Source organism: Micropterus salmoides, unplaced genomic scaffold (assembly GCF_014851395.1).
Source record: "Micropterus salmoides isolate LMB-PRFRI ecotype aquatic unplaced genomic scaffold, ASM1485139v1 Ms_hic_scaffold_17, whole genome shotgun sequence".
NCBI classification, from domain to species: Eukaryota; Metazoa; Chordata; class Actinopteri; order Centrarchiformes; family Centrarchidae; genus Micropterus; species Micropterus salmoides.
The window spans coordinates 7,940,078-7,957,132 of NW_024040817.1; the positions used below are offsets into that span (position 1 = coordinate 7,940,078).

Consider the following 17,055-nt stretch of genomic DNA (forward strand, 5'->3'; position numbering starts at 1 on the left):
CAAAATGAATTATTGCTCACACAGCTCAATAAAAGAGAGCGGTTCGTTATCTCTTATCAACAATGACCTGTCAGTGACTGGAACACTATCGGGCAGCTATGTAATGTTAATTTCAGGTTGTTTTTGTGTTCATGATTTTCACCATCAATGGCCAACATGACAAGCTGTTAACAATGACCTGCAATGATGAGCAATGATCACGCCCTCCTGTTTCCTCACCTCTGTAAAGGAAATTTTATATTTCAAATCCTACGTTGAACGGGTTCTTTCCAAAGCAAACAGAAACAACATTACCTGCAGCTGACAGAAGCTGATATCAGAGCTGCAGTTTCAAAGACAAAACATGCAACAAGGCATCAGAGGCTGATCATAAAAAATGAAAAACCGTAAGGTAGAGATTATCATGTAGTAAACAACCGAGGGCGTTTTCTCTTCCAAAACAGGAATATGATCAGTTTAAGTGGAGGAGAAAAATATACGAGAACAGGATGTTCTGATTCCAGGGTTGAGGAGTTAACGGGAACAATTTCCTGAATCACAGTAACCTAAATAGGATGGTCTCTGCTGGAAAGTTCTGGGCGCTCTGATGCCCTGACAGCCTGGCTTCACATCAGTGTATCTTCAGCCTGCAGGGGTTCTTTCCGACCCGTTTCCTCAGATGTTGTAAATTAAGAAGCCCCCGCTGACAAACAGCTGAACTTCCTCTGGCTTTCAAGGCAACAAGTGCAGCAATTCTATCAACAAAAAAAAACGAAATTAAAGACAATCCAATTGTCAATGTGTGCACACAAAGACACTTGTGTCCACTCATGGATCAAACACGAGCTCTTTGTCTGTTGTGTTACTTGCTAATGATTTTAACACAAATTGAACAGCCAATAAAACCACACATAGCTGATCCAAATTCTAAATGAACAGTACACCAAAATGCACACTTGAAATGAAGAATTTATAAATATATTTAGAGTTGAGAAAAAAACATCATTTTGAGTGCATTTTTCTTCCTTAATTGGATGTTATCTCTTGTTATAACAGGATGTGAGGGGCAGAGGAGGGACTGTTCAAACATCTCTGTGACAGTTTGATTGGCTGGTTTGTTTTTGTTTTTATACTGGTACACAGTGAGGTATCACTAAAGATAACATGGTTCTCCAGGAAGTCAAAGTAATGAGATTTTCATTTAATTATGGCTGTGTTTATTAAAGGATATTCCTGCTTGTTCTGAATTATGAGTCTGTGCATGTGGGTCAAACCTACGGTGAGAAAGTGCAGTGATGTGTTCATGAGCATGAACAAATAACCCTAAAACTACTGCCAGCCCTGTTAAGGCCTCCAAACAAAACATTTCTTACAAGATATTTGCTTAGTTTACATACATTTCCGAACTTGCCAGATGATAGATAGATGTTTATCAATCCCAAAGGGGAGTTTATTTTGTTAATGCAGCTAAGCCCACACACTAAGAAATAATTAAGGCCTTTATTATGTTGTTCCTCCACTACAGTCTGTCTGCCACGTATCCTATCTTCCTGTATATGCCTGCATTGTTTCTGGCTTACATGCCTGTGCGCCTGCGTCTACATAAACCCTCGCAGCTCTCACTCAATCTTGCCACTTGTCCCGTCTTCCTGCTGAGTGTGGCCATTTGTCTTGCTGTGTGTGCTGCACACATGTATGGATTTGTGTTGCTGCCCATACAGTATGCCTGCTGCTCTGCCTCCCTGCCAAGCGTATCAGTCAGAATACTATAGTACACTATAGATGTGCCCCATTTCTAGAGTATACAGTATGCAGAAATGTTTCCTAATATACCTGTTTGCAGTTTCTCTGTACTAACAGATTAATTATACAAGACTGACATCAGTCAAACTGTGACTTTGAAATGCCTCTGCCAATTAGGATTGCAACTAACAATAATTTAATATATTATATATAATTATCGATAAATACCTATTTTCAACTATTTTCTTGATTATTGTTTAATTGTTTGGTCAATAAAACTCCAGAAAATTCAACTAGACATCTTCATATGTCTTGTTTTGTCAAACAGTCCAAACCCCAAAAACAATCAGTGTACTATAATAGAGGACAAAGAAAACCAGAAATTATTCACATTTAAGACTTTGGATCCAGAGAACTTTTGTCTCTTTGGCTTAAAAAAAACTTCAAATGATTAATCAATTATTAAAACAGTTAGTCCATAGAATCCATTAAGAATACACTCTGCATCTGATCTACAGTAATTTATACGAACATTAACCCCAAATAAAATGCAGTTATTTTAAGCACTGCGTGTTACAAAACCTAAATGTTGAATGAGTAATGCTTCCCTGAGTGATTCAAACATTCAGAGTGTGGTGCCAGTCTGTCGAATCTGCCATATTGTGCTTCATTTACAACGAATCTGACAACCTATAGTTCAGAAAGCACATATGGAACAGATAGCCGCTGGTTACAGAGTGACTGAATTTGTGTCAACGCTCTTTGGTAGTAGAACAAACATGAGTTAATTAATCAAGTAAGGCGAATTCAGGGATGTAATATTAAAATATTCTGCAATTGACACCCCCTGAGGCAAATTTATGATTTGTGATACTGGACAAAATTGACTTGCCAACAATTATTTCGTCCAATCCAAATATCTGCATGTCTCTCTTCCTGTATATAATATATATAAAGGCTAAGTGATATTTTTAATAAATTCAACTTGTCCATTGTGGAACGGTATTGTGATAATATCATCATAACATGTGATCATTTTTCAAAATTCGTCATATAGTTCCAAGCCAATTGTACTAAAAAAAAAACAAAATAAACTAGTTAAGTTGTTGTTTTTAGAAAGAGTATGTCCTAGTACTAAAACAATTACTTGATTTTGATTTCTTTTTTCCCAATTTTCTCTATTTTAAATAATTATGGGTCAGACAACACAAGTGCATTTTTCACAATTATGTAATGTGTTATAAAACAAACAATTCATCAATTAATAGTAAGAGTACCTTACAGATAAATCAATTATGAAAACAATCGTTAGTTGCAGCCCTAAAAGAGCAGAGAGTCCACTGCATTGACTTTCAAATGGATTATTTTGCACATGATTATGTATATACGTGCCATTTCGTGTTATGTATCAATATTATAAAAACATTTTTATCATTGATTTTGACCATAAAGCTCTGCAATATACTGTATGTGCATCTGCCTCCATGTGCCTGAGCATCTTCCCACAGCTACATGCCCGCCGACTTTCCCTTGCAGGACCACATGAGCTTTAAAGACACAGAACCCCCCTGACAGGCAGTGAGTTAGTGCAGCAGACCCCCCACCCCATAACACACACATGAGCACACACACATGCACATACACTCTCTCTCTCCTCACTCCATCCGTTCACTCCCTCCCTCTCTGGCAGTGTGTGGGCTAAAGCGTCGCTCTCAGAATAGCACTGCAGCAATGAAAAGAGAGAAAGCAAAATAAAAATTGAGAAGACGTTTGTTCCTGTGGTTCCTACTTGGACCTGTGTTTGCTCGTGTCCCGTTCATATCGACGACGTCATTCGGCTGTCATCTCACGGTGGTGTGTGTTTTTGTACGAATCTACTCTCTATCTCATCGTCCTCCCCCCCCGTGTTCTCTCCATCTTCACTTTATTATTCGCCTCATTCACCTCACTCTCATTTCCTTCATCTCCCATCCTCTCCTCACTCTCTTCTTTTAACCCCGTTCTCAACCCTTCTCTCCTTCCTCTCATCTCCATTCACCCCTCCCTCCCTCCTTCCTTCCTTCCTTCCCTCTCTGAAGCATGCTGGGAAATGTGCCAGTGCATAAGGGCATGTAGCAGCAGTAGCAGCAGCAACAGTATGGCACTGTATTCTAATATGGACTGGGGCGAAGCTGGCTGAGCCGTCACTGCTGTGAACTCTGTCCACAAAGGTCAATGCATTGCCCTTGGTCCTGACACAGTGATGTGGTGGTGGAATAAAAAGGGTTTAAAAAAAATCCATTAATGCAGCCTAGTTTTTAGATGATAGTGTGGAGTGAGGAATATTATAGAAGGCCCATGCTTCCATTAACCCTCATCAGAATGACACTACATGAAGTCATAATGATTTATTTCAGTCAGAGTTGAGTAATCTGCTGTTGGGTGGGCTTAACTGACATATTACATCTTAACAAACACAAACAAAGCACATTAAGGTGAGTCATTTAGTGAGTATGGGATTTTTTTATTTATTTTGTAGTAGGGCTGGGCAATAAAACTCTAACATTAATTACTCAATATAAATTTAACAAATGTTCAATAAACTTTCACGTGCACTTAATATTTCCATATTTATAATAATTATTATTGTTAATAATGTCCTCAGATTTGTTAAGTGATCCACTGGTTGCCAAGTGTTTGTAATGTTCTGACCGTAAAGAACAGTTTAAAACCACAATTAACCAATCAATCAACTTTCATTCAGGAGCAAAAATCTGACTATAAACTCGAAAGAAGTAATGATTTGACATTTATCCTGATAATCGATAGACTGATATGAATCACAACATCCAAAATACCAAAGTGACTTCGTCAAACTGTCTTTTTTTGTCCCCTCAATGGTCCAAACCAAATAATATTCAATTTACTGTAAAGTAAGACCAAGGAAAGCAGCACATTCTCACATTTGAGAACCTGGAACTGTTAAAGTTTTTGCATCTTTGCATGATAATTTAATAGTTGCTGATATTTTCTGACGACTGACTGATCGGCTGATAGTTGCAGCTCTACCACAGAAGACTGTTCACAGGGATGGATTTTAACTTAAGTTTACAGAAATATAACCATGTCCAGTCTACAATTTTTTTTTAAATGTCTGTTTTCTATAGCTTAATAAATCAATTAATTGACTGTATTTCCTGATTGGGGTGGTGGTGGCGCATAGAAATGATGCTTGCCTTTGGTGTGGGCGACAGGGATTCAATCCCTCACTGTGACACATCCACCGATGTGTCCCTGAACAAGACACTTAACCCCTAGTTGCTCCAGAGGCGTGCAACCTCGGACATGTATAGCAATTGTAAGTCGCTTTGGATAAAATCGTCAGCTAAATGATTGTATCTGCTAGTGCTGAAATGTTTAAAGAAGTGGTATTTTGCTTTATTGAGTTATATATCTTTTTGTGCATGTAATAGGTTTGCAAAGTGAAAAAGCCCAACGTCCATCATATAACGCTCGCCAAGCGGCTACTCTGACACGCCCTCAAAAACACCGGTGGAAAAACACTGAGCTGCAGCACACACCTCTCCTCTCCCTTCCGAACACTAGCTACCCTCCAGGCAGTCAGAGGACATAAAGTTGTTACTGTGATGTAGAGACAGAGCTCAGTTAAAACTTTATGGATGAAAGATACATTTGCTACAGATTAATAACTCACCACTCTGAAACTCTTGCTCCAGTCTATGTTGCTAAGCTGGTATGGGGAACATATACAGCTGAACCTAAGCCGTGTTTACCGGCTTCTCACTGACCCCCCTTCTCTGCTTCTGATTGGCTAGTAGTCCTTAACTAGGAACTGCGCATGTGCAACTCCCAACAAAGGAGTATCATGTAGGCAAGATGCATCACTCCATAGCTAAAATGGAGCGTTCAACCCATAGGGTGAATAGAGGAGCTGCAGCAATGTGCAGTATGACAAAAATATGGTGTTTTTTGAAAATGAAACCACGTAAACCTGTTGTGGTACAACCCCTAAATAAGATTTTGAACCTGAAAATGAGCATAATACCAGCTCTTTAATTTATTGTTTATTGCACCACTATCCCCTGTGGATGCCGTGGATTGATGCTAAAAAGCCCTTCATGTCCACATGAGACAGTAAAAAAGATTAATAGGCATTTCTGCATCATCAAAGAAAAAACAGCCAAAACCTGTGACTTCAGTCGAAGACTCCCACAGTGGAGTCTGAAGAATTTAAGGTGTCACTCAACACCACGATGGAATAACTTTCAGTCTTCACCCTCTGCAGTGTGACTGCCGCCCCCATCTATGTTTACTGTACAACTTTGATTAATAGCCCGGGCTTTTATTTTCTAAAATCATTGAATTGACCCTGCCTTTCTTTGCGACAGGCGTCCAACTGGGACAGGCCTTTAATACCTTTCACACAAAAATAAAATAGACTACTATCAAACTGTTTATTTCAACCAGTATGAATATTACTTGTACAAAAATTATTATATCAAATCATTCATTTGATCTAGCTCTGACAAATGGCTTTATTTTGTAGCAGCACGTTAACGAAAACAAGCAGACCCAACAACAGGGTGCAGGATGCAGCGAAGCGTGTGGCAGACGTTAGCAGACAGAGAGGGACTGACTTCATATGACAGTATTCACAGGACAGGATTCATTTTTATTTGCTTCAAAGGTAGGGAGTGGGCATCATCTCTTGTTTACCATGCCGGTAAATCTGAATGAATGAGACTTTCAGGCTTGTTGTCTCTGTAAAATGAACTGAACGATTAAATTGTGAAGAATCTAACTGATCTAACAATGTGTAGCACGTCCATACTGACTAAAGTTTAAACATTTATATTTGCATTCACAGTCTAAGCAGCTTAGAACTAAGTTAGTTGAAGTGGGCGACCCAGCGTACTTTAAGAGGTTTTATACATCCAAAAGAACTTCTATAAAAACCAGACCAGGAGTCTAATTGAGACCTGCACTTATTTGTCAAAATGTATAGCCACACCAGCCCAGTAAAGGCAACAGGCAGCAATTTGGAACTCAGCTATTAATTGAAGTTTTACAATCATTTTAAAGCCGCTTTGGTTGTAGATTACAGCAATCGATTCAATCGAGTCCTTCAGTTTGGGAACACCTGACTAAAAAACTCTGATTATTATTACTCATTTTCCAAAGGCTTCTCCTTTGTGGGTTGTGATTCCTCCAAGTATCCGAAGACTTCTGCATGACATGATCGACTCTCCCTCAGACAAAAACAGCATATTTAAACACCACTTCATAAAACTAGTGATCTCTCATGACCCTCACTCCCTCGACAACAGTGAATATTTAGTTGTTACATCACGGTATGTGATTAAGTAACAACTTCTCAAGATTTTTCTATTCCCTTATAAAACCTACAACATTTTAACTTCGGCAACAAACAAGACTACCTACGACAGGTATTTCACCCTAAAGCTTTTATTTACTTTGTCTCAACAACAACAACAACAACAAGTGCTTCTTAGGTGCTCTGGTCTAACTGGCCTACTTTTACATAGTCTCTCCCTGCATAACCACCTGCCCCAATTCCTGGAGACAGACACCATTTAAAAGCTATTACCTATCATCAAGAGACTCACTTGCAGCGTTTGAGGTGGTGTGAGGTGCAGACACATTGCCTGCTTTTGACATTTGCCAAAAAGACTTTCTAACTGGTTGAAACTAGGGGTGAGAATTTTGTTTAATAAAAGACAGACAAGAAACACGAGAGCATATGAAACACAGTAGGTCCCGATTTCATTGTGGTAACTAAATTCTTTTTTTGAACAACAAGAGTAAAATAACAGAAATGGATATCAGTATTGGACATTTAATTATTTTTTGCTTGACCTGTGAGCATCCAGCACGCAGTAAGTTAAATTACAGCTAAATACAAGTGGAGTTGAGTGCACTTAAACCTGTGGTATGTTTGTGAAATTAAAAACAGTAGCTAATAAAAACTCACAGCAACTTGAGGGGTAGTTGTAACAGCTCCTTTTTAAAATGTTATTGGCCAGACAAAATCTCACAAATACCAAGGCAATGCTGAAGATATGGTCTCAGGAGTCCGGGACAATGGGGACTGATCTTCTCACACCTGGGTGACTGCAAGTTCCTTCCAAAATGAGCCTGAACTACTACTACTACTACTCCAGTTTGTGAAATCTTGACACCAACCAATGGTTGTGCAGGGACAAAGCACAAAGTAACACTAAAATAAAATCAAATGTAGTAAATTAACCCAATAGTCAAAAATAATGTGCTAAAAAGCTAATGATAATTCTGTAAAATTACGTCTTCCATAAAGTAACTATGAGAAATAAGTGTTTAATCAATCAACAAAAAGATTTTATCAATACTGACCGGGTGAATCACTGTAGGTGTGCAGAGTGATATGTAAATGTTGTCATTGACTGCATCATGCACTCTCAGTTTATTACACCATATGCTCCGATCGTAACTGTGAAGCATAGTGACAGCCAGAGTGAATGAGGACAATTGTGAGACATCTCACATATATCACACACATTTATTTGCTGTTAAACCCAACGCGAAACCACTTTGAATATTTCTTTCAAAAGATTATCAGCTGTATAATTAGTTGATCTGATCTAAGTGATAATTATTCCCTTTCCGTCAAAACAGTAGTGTCATTTTTCTTAGTGACAGCTTCAGAAGGCGTAAATTAAACAATGTTTTGCTGTATGTGCAGAAGTGGGATGTTGCCACGCTTGGGTTGGGCAGGGAGGCCTTACGGAGCTACATCTCCCTCACAGCCAAGTGGAAGGTGTCGGTCCTGCGAGGAGCATTTTTCAGTTCGCAACTCCAGGCCTGAGAGCTATGACTAACCGCTTGGTAAATACTTTTCAGTTTGCACAGTAGTTCAGTTTGGTGGCAGCTCTGCTTTGCTGAGACATTGACACTGCCAAGCAGAATCGACAAAACAAGTCAACAAACAATCTTTGCAACAACAATCGCTGCTGCCAAGTGTCTTCCCAGGAAAAAAAGAAAGATACAAAAAAGTTGAGGGAAGATACCACATGAAGTCTTTACTTGAATATAACTAAGGGGCTCCACTGTTTATGCTTTTACGTGCAAGTCACTGAGTGATTAAACCCAGCAAAAAAGACATTGCTTGATTTTAAACAAAAGTAATACAAATAATGTTTTTGCTGCTCGCTAAAAAATTGGTCTTTTTAAACGCTTTTCATGTGGGAGAAATTTAAGATCAACCAAAATAATTTTACTGTCAAATAGAAATGGGTAATATGACCTCAAATCTATAGTGTATCACAATAAACACAATTATTATTTAATATATCAGAGAAGTCCTTTATGTCTGCTCAGTTTTGATTTGTTTGTCCTAATGAATTACTGAATGAGCAGTGGACTTGTGGTCTGTGGGCTGATTGGTTGGCTGTATTTGTGGTTAAATGTTTAATGTAGGGCATCACGGTGGTGTAGTGGTTAGCACTGTCACCTCACCGCAACAACGTCTGGGGTTCGAACTTTGGTTGTACCAGACTTTCTGTGTGGAGTTTGCATGTTCTCCCTGAGAGCAGCGGCTTCTATGAAGTGAGTGTGAGTGGTTCATTTCTATTCAGGGTGTACCCCGCCTCTCGCCCAATGTCAGCTGAGCCATTGCCCCCTGCGACCCTGCATGGATAAGTGGGTGTAGATAATGCTTGTTAAGTTGAATTATATTAGATTCACACAATTGATTTATCCGTATGCATTTATTACCGACCTAAATTTCTACTTATATCACAGTTCTTCTGTAGGATGCAGGAGTACTACAGGGTGGAGCAGCAAAATAAATACTGTCAAAACCAGCTGGGCAATGTGACCTATAATATTTATCACAGTAAAGTGACAGAATTACCATGATAACAATAAACATAATGACAACATGTTTTTAAATACACGGGGGGATCAGATTTTCTTCCCCCTGTCTGCTCATTTCTGATTTGTTTGCCCTAATTAATGAGCAGTTTAAACCTCTACGGCAGATTGGTTCAGTCAATCCTATGTTACTGTAATTTCATGTCGCAACATCAATAGATATTGTGATCAATGAAATAGACAGATAGTATGTATTCACTGATGCAATGAATTAAAACCATACAGATTTAGGTTAAAAATCCAGTATTGCCTTAAAGCCACCCAGAGGTAATAAAGCGATAGATCACACGGTATAATAGGTATGGCAAAATTTTCATATTATCTCACAGTATATACATTTATTCATTTAAAATTAGGTCTGTGTCTTATCCACTGGACCATCACCGCTCTCATATATAGTCATTTTGGGTATAAAAAAAAGCCAACCAACATCCAATGCTTTCTTTACTGAACTCTACTGTGTTTTGTCAACCTCAGCCTGCTCAACAACTGTGCAGCATGTCACAGCATATATGAATGAAAATTAAGTGTGTGAATGTGAAAAAGTATTTGGTTGCACTGGTGAGACTGACATTTGAGTTAAGGACATTAAGGTTGGCAAAATTCACAAATTCACAAAACTCAGATGCTAAAAAATCTGTTATCTCTCCTCCCTATTTCATATTAGCAAAGATCAGTGTACAAAACAGTCAGGTAGCAGCTTCTCATTTCACTCTTATCTCCATTTTGAATGTCTTTGGAGTCAAAATACTTGATTGGAATATCTGTAGTTGTTACCATTCTAAGTTTAATTATATAGTGATTACAGATACATCTAGCTACATCTAATGTCACTTAGTTTACTGTCCAGCCCTACTGTCACAACACTACCTGCTTATCGTGACTTATTATATTGGATAGTTTCTTTCATTCACAGAAAATTATACAAACTATTGGCACAACAGCAATGTGCCAGATTAAAACAATATTAGTCCACATATCCTGAAGCTGTGAGAGATTTGCATATAAAAGCTTGTTTTTTCATTCAGTAGTGAGGACATCCAAAAAATACAAAACACATCTAGAGAGTCATTTAAATTCCCAGAAGTCAAAACCACCAAAAGTGTGAAAAATAGGCTATGTTCTACTTTGTCTTTGCATAAGGCATGTGATTGACTCTAAAAAGCTTCCAGTCCTGCCATGCATGCTCTGAATCTGCTCCAGTATAACAGTCCGCATTCCCAGCTGACATGGGAACAGCCAGCATTGAGCCCCACAAGGTCGACAACATGTCACCATGAGTGAAACTTTTAATTAAAACGTCTGCAGCAAGACGACAAATGGTTCATTCCAAAATTAGACATTTAACATTTTAAAAATGTCTAATGGCACTCACATCGAGTCACTTTTTAAAAGCAGTTGAGCATAAGTGTGCTGCACTTTTTAGACAGCATCATCTAAAAAGCCTTTTTCCGTCCCTGTAACCAGACATTTCTCTCTCACATCAACGATGCAGTGGAGGAGTACCAGGAAGAGGAGTCACCGTACAGTACAAATACAATAGTGTTTGTACCTGAAGGTCGTTGTGTGCCGAGAATAAAATCAGTACAGCCATTTGTACCCACGTCCCCGGTGATGACGTCAACACCTGAGACTCTCAACAAGCCGCTGGTGAAATCCCCCAACATCCGGAGGTGAAGTCAAGGCCGTTTGTGTCTGTGCGCAGCCCATTTCTAGCTCGTTCTCTCGGGTACACTGAAAGCCTGACCACAACCTATAAGATTAATCACAGCTGACTCATGAAACAACCACGATGGATTGTGAAGCTTGCAGACGATCCGCCTCCTCCACCGCATCGGGAATGAGCACACCGGGCCCAGCAACTATACGTGAGCTAAAGTCACCCATCAGGCTACAAGGGACGGTAACTTCTAATTATCAACTACACCTTTTAAAGACACTAAACTGTGCAACTGAGGTAAATATCGCCCAAACCGAACACCAGAGTGCCGGGTATATTGCTGACATTTTAAGGAACAACCCTCCCCCGATTCTCTGACACTGTTATATCATCTTTCTGTGATGTGCAATGCTTTTGTCATCAACTTGGTGTACCTACTTTCTCGTCTGCGTCCACTTCAGTCAGTGATTCCCTGCGTCTCCCAGAATGCCTTTCAACAGCCCCCAGAGAGTGGGTGTGAACTTGTTGATTTCACTCAAAAGGTAGGCGTACATAGGCATACAAACAGCTTGAAAGTGTGATCATTCAGCTGTAGGGGTATGCGCATCTATAATTGCAGCTATGCCCCATAGTTAAACACATGCCCTGTGGCTGCACTGCAGTCTGGTCTATCGAGCTCTCGCTTCCTCTTCTGCAAAGGATTTAAAGAGAAGGTTTTACGGTTGAATGTTGGAGTGAAAGAGCTGCTCTTAGAAGAAGCTGTCTGATTTTAAGTTACTGACATAGAAATCTTATAGTTGAAATCAATCCACAACAATCTTGACAATCGATTAAGTCATTTATCAAGACAGAGTGCAAATTATTAATTAATTTCAGCCTTTCAAATGTGAGGATCTGCCACTTTTCTCTGTTTTACATCACAGAAAATCATTGGGTTACATTATCTTAAGCTCTGGGAAATTGTGATGGCCATTTATTTGTCTTATAGACTGAACAATTAATAAACAACATAATTTCTAAATTAATCAATAATTAAAATAAGTATTCCTTGTATCTCTACTCTGTTCTTAAATGTAATATCTTTGAGATTTGGACTGTTAGTGGACAATACAGTGGGCTTTGGGAAATTAAGATGGGCAATTTTTACCATTTCTGACATTGTATAGACTATATAATTGAATTAATTCCAAAAATAATCAAAAGATTAATTTATGGTGACAACAATCAGTTACAGTCCTATTCTGAAAACATTTTCTGTCACCAAACCACAGTGAAGCCGCTAGAAATATCTGGATGTGATGTGAAGACGTCATGTTTATAGTGTGGAAACAGTTAATCAGCAAGTAGTCGTTTGAAGGGAAACTTATTGTGATTATCTATTAATCATTTAAGTCACTTATTAAGCAAAAATGCTAAACATTCACTAATTTCAGTATCACCACAGGATCTGCGAAATTGTGACAGCCATTTTACTAACTAAGCAATCAGTCGAAAAAATAATGTGAGATTAATCAATACAGAAAATGAAAATTCACTGCAGTCCTCCTTCGATTGCTAAAACATTCCCTGCTATTTTACAACACATTTAATTATCTGTTAAGTTCTGTGTGTGTAGCATGAAGGGACTACAAACTTTTGTTTCGTTATACAACCTTCTGTTGCATAATGACAAAAAAAAAACAGCCTTGTACCAAACTTCAATGATTTGAAGATTTTACATTATCCATGTTTATTTACAATACAGCAAGTAAATATTACAGATCCTAGAAACACAGATTTAAAGTGTTTCAGGCAGGATTTTAAATTTCAATTAGTCACTTTGCTGCAAGTATCACACCAGAATTGTTATGTGGCCAAACAGGTTGCTTCTAAGTGTGTCAATTATGGAGAATGGGAAGCACTTCTCTAATGTACCCTCACTTTAGTAACCCAGTGAGGCAGGTGTAGGTGTGCTGCTCTAAAAATCCTGGTTAAAACACATCCTCAACCACACATGGCCCTGCAACCATATGCAAGGTGATATCATCCACAAACAGGCACCTACACAGACACCTACACACATGCAAACGCACGCACATACACACAGTTAAGTTAGGTAAGGATAGCCAGCACCTGTGAGCCCCAGGAGGCAGCAGTGCAGAGCGGAGCAGTTAGTTTGCAGTGTTTCTGCATTAGCATGATGCATTAGCATTCATGAGGCAATGCTGGAGCTAGTCACTGCACTCCTGTGAGTGTGTGTGTGTGTGTGTGTGTGTGTGTGTGTGTGTGTGTGTTGGGGGGGTTGTGCATGTGTGTGATCTGTTTTTTTTTTTTTCATGACTTGCACACATTCACAAACTCACACACATGCATACAAAAACACACAGTTATTCCTTTTTTGAATGTAACGGTGATGCTGCTGCAGATGCATTCAGGGCATAAACAGTGAGACATAGAAATGGGAGGGTTTTGTTGCATTCTGCCGAGGCGTTACTGTATTGTATGTATGCATGGAAGCAGATGAGACAACAGCCTCATGATAAAACCATTTGCCTGTTGGTCTAACACACTGCAGCACCACAGCAAACGACAAAATGCAGACAGCAAAATACCTTTTCTTTTACGCAGGGGCTCCACAGAGAGGATGCTGATCCTATAGATGCGGCACCCGTCACCATTTTCCCCCTTTGAAGAAACGGAGAAGAAAATGTAACTAAAATGCGGTGGATATAATAGCCCCCCCCCCCCCCCCCCCCCCCCCAATAAACCAATGGAGGCTTAACAATAAAGCGCAAACATTGCAGTGCCACACATGCGCCCTAGCAGTGAAAATGTGGCATCAATGACGCCTTTAAGTTAACATTATCTGTGAGGAATGACACAAAAAAGCTTAGTCTCGGCTGATGTAACGTTAAACCACGGCACTCACAGACCTTTTTTTACTCTAAGCCAAATGAGGCAAGCTTTGAAGTTAAAAACATGATGTGCCACTTCAATTCTTCTTCTTTTTTTACGTCTATAAAACAAGCAGAAGCTGAGAAAGACATTGTTCTGTTTTACCTGCTTTCTTCTTTGCCGTCTTCACCTTGGATGCTATTGTGACTCCTGGATTGTTAGAGAAAATGTGTCACCTACATTTTTCATTGTAATTCCCAGGGCTGGAAGAGGAAATTGATGATTGATGAAGCCGCAGTGAAGCCTCGCTTTGCTGCTCCCCTCCAGTACAAAAAAAAAAAGGATAATTATAATAACGCAATAAAAGGGTATAAAATCAGTGAGAGGACGCGTTTAAAAAAAATATCTTTCGGGTACATAGTCACGTTATTTGAGTGTAGTCGTCTCCCTGTGGTGCTCAGAGGCTCCACATACGCCGCTGATGCTGCTCTCTCTGACGGAAGCTGCTCTCACTGAGCCCGCTGCGCTCCGTGGCCAAGTCATTGATTGGACTAGATGGCTCTTGCCCACGTTTGCATATCTCAAGTACTGGAAATGACCAACCAATCCTGGAGCGGATTGTTCTAATTACCTCCTCTGATTGGCTGAGTCTCGTTCGAAAACGTTGGTAAATTCCCGATACATGACTTCTTACTGAGCCGTCAATTAACCTGAGTTAATGTGAATAGTAATGCGCCATACTGTAATTTCAAGATTTCAATAATAATAATAGTTCAATAGTCTATAGGATGTTAATGACAGATAGAGTAAATTTCATCTCTGTTAGCACTGTCCATGTAAAAGTTCAACTGATCTTTTTAAAACTCTCCATGTTGAATCATATATCATTTGAAAGTTTGTTTTCTAGAGCACAATGTTGGCTAGTAAGAGATTTGTTCATTTTCTAATTCATTAGCAAATGTTTTTCCTGGACACCAGGTCAGTTAGATCATCATAATTTTACACACTGTTTCCTAGATCATATAAAAATATATTTTAAAAATTAGTTAAATAAAGCCTTTTGTAAATGTCTGGCCATTAAAACCAAAAAAATCCATCTGACTCGTATCAATGTACTGCAGTATGGATTTGTATCATATGCAAATCAGTGCATATTTAATAAGGACATATCTAATTTGCGTATTACAAAATAAAAAGTTGTAATTCAAAAAAAGCTTCTATTTATATATACTGTCAGATTGTAGTTTCATTTCAAAAATGTCCATTTGCCAAAAAACGATCAACTTAAAGGGTTGGTTGATCCTCTTATATTCATACATGTCTTTACAGAAATAATGTCCTGGTTACACTGGATAAGCCCACTTTCTACTTAAGAAATAGTCCCATTGAAAAGTGGGTTCTGTGGATTAGGCTAAATGTTGCTGGTCAAATATCTTTATTGCTGTGAGCACCACATATGAAATTATATTCATCTCTAATGTAGTCTATCCCACAAGTATCTGCATGTAGAGGAATGTGAGAAAATATGTAGGCCTATTTTAATAATTTGGTTGAATTGACGTTTTAAAAGACAATAAAATATGCAGCCATGATTTATTTCCCAATGCACATGACTCTCCATTGTAATGTATAATCATCTATTATAGTAATTACCTTTACAACATTATTACCAGACTAATAAAGGTGTGTGAACTCTCGTCTGTGAATAAATAGTTTAATATGAGTTTAGGTGCGGTTGCCCTCCACCTTCCTCCTTGCTTGGAGCTGTTTCAATGGCTGCTTGATGAATGGGAGGAAAGAGGGAGGACGGAGGTTGCAGAAGCGCCAAGTGATAATGTGGTGTCATCAGTTACCTTGACAACCACAGCCTGTACATCAAAACGTGTTAATTATGAATTTTTGCCAGGGAAATTAGCAGATGCTTGTTCCCTTTTCTTGGCTCAGGCCTTTTGCCTCCATCACTCACTGCCGACTTAAACAAGAAGAGAGAAAATATAATATGCAAATCTCTACGGCACTCTTCCTCAAGCCCCTGCTTACATTCCTCTGCAGGGAATTGGTAGTCCTGATGCAAAAGCTACAGGCAGCACCATCTTAACCCTGCAGAAGCAATGTTAGCTACATTTTACAATTTTATATCTTGTTCATATCTTTTTTGGTTCAAATGACATGACCATAAATAACAGGAGAAATATAAAATCCTGCCTAGAAATGTGCTCACAATTTAGCAGCAGCAGGCCCATCGGTTTTGAAACATGCACACAGGCATGTCAGTGGAAAACAGATCAAATAACAGACTTCACAGGTCAGCAGGCAGTAGATAAAGCAAAGTTTTTCATGTCAGCGCCTGTCAGTGTTTCAGCCCTTTAAATGCTGTGATTTCAATGCACATGGTAGCTGGCTTTAAAATATTTAGAGTGAATGGGATGTCTGTCACTGAGCTTCGTCCTTCACCTATTATGTTTTCTGATTTGTGTTACACATTTCTTGTTAAAGCAAGAATAATTATTTATGTCCTTTCTGTCTGTTGTTTAATATTTTGTGGTTTATCTATTAATGTCTGAATGGATATGTGTTGGTCTTGAGAAGTTTTAATTACCACCAGGCTAACTCTATCATTATATATAATCATGCACAGTATTTTCTTTTGTATTGTATTTTAACTGATGTACCTTATCCATCAGTACTGACCCTCTATGATGATGCCCTATTATAACCAAAGATTCCTCTCTGGCTAACATGAAATCGGATTAAATTGGTGCATTTAATTTATTCATGTTTATGCAAATTCATTCTTTATTTAAAAGCATAATGTGTCCCGGAGTTGCTCTTACTCTTGAATAAATAAGGACGTAGCGAGGATTACTGTG

General features: G+C 38.8%; 1 protein-coding gene across 2 annotated transcripts in view; it reads right to left on the reverse strand.

The window, feature by feature from the left end:
• Window positions 1–14,709, reverse strand: part of shisa7b (shisa family member 7) — a 37,817-nt gene extending 23,108 nt beyond the window's left edge. For both annotated transcript variants that reach the window (XM_038725809.1, XM_038725808.1), the window contains exons 1-2: window positions 14,351–14,709; window positions 13,903–13,975 (exon numbers count right to left, since the gene is read on the reverse strand). The gene's annotated coding sequence lies outside the window, so the exon portion shown is untranslated. The remainder of the gene's footprint in view (window positions 1–13,902; window positions 13,976–14,350) is intronic.
• Between the last annotated feature and the right edge of the window lie 2,346 nt (window positions 14,710–17,055).